This window comes from Rhincodon typus, unplaced genomic scaffold (genome assembly GCF_021869965.1).
Source record: "Rhincodon typus isolate 14 unplaced genomic scaffold, sRhiTyp1.1 hic_rhity00000212, whole genome shotgun sequence".
Taxonomy (NCBI): Eukaryota; Metazoa; Chordata; class Chondrichthyes; order Orectolobiformes; family Rhincodontidae; genus Rhincodon; species Rhincodon typus.
In genome coordinates this window covers 1-664 of record NW_025965850.1, presented here as the reverse complement: position 1 = coordinate 664, position 664 = coordinate 1, and positions in this window count along the sequence as shown.

Here is a 664-nt window from a genome sequence, read left to right as displayed (position 1 = left end):
CAATCCAGTCTCTAGGCTTGGGAATGTGGGCCTGGTCTGCCAGTATCCAGTCTCTAGACCTGGGAATGTGAGCCTGGTCTGCCAGTATCCAGTCTCTAGGCCTGGGAATGTGAGCCTGGTCTGACAGGATCCAATCTCTCGGCCTAGGAATGTGAGCCTGGTCGCCAGCATCCCGACTCTAGGCCTGGGAATGTGAGCCTGGTCTGACAGGATCCAATCTCTCGGCCTAGGAATGTTAGCCTGGTCTGCCAGGATCCAGACTCTAGGCCTGGGAACGCGGGCCTGGTCCACCACAATCCAGTCTCTAGGCTTGGGAATGTGGGCCTGGTCTGCCAGTATCCAGTCTCTAGACCTGGGAATGTGAGCCTGGTCTGCCAGTATCCAGTCTCTAGGCCTGGGAATGTGAGCCTGGTCTGACAGGATCCAATCTCTCGGCCTAGGAATGTGAGCCTGGTCTGCCAGCATCCTGACTCTAGGCCTGGGAATGTGAGCCTGGTCTGACAGGATCCAATTTCTCGGCCTAGGAATGTTAGCCTGGTCTGCCAGCATCCCGACTCTAGGCCTGGGAATGTGAGCCTGGTCTGCCAGAATCCAGTCTCTAAGCTTGGGAATGCGGGCCTGGTCCGCCACAATCCAGTCTCTAGGCTTGGGAATGTGGGCCTGG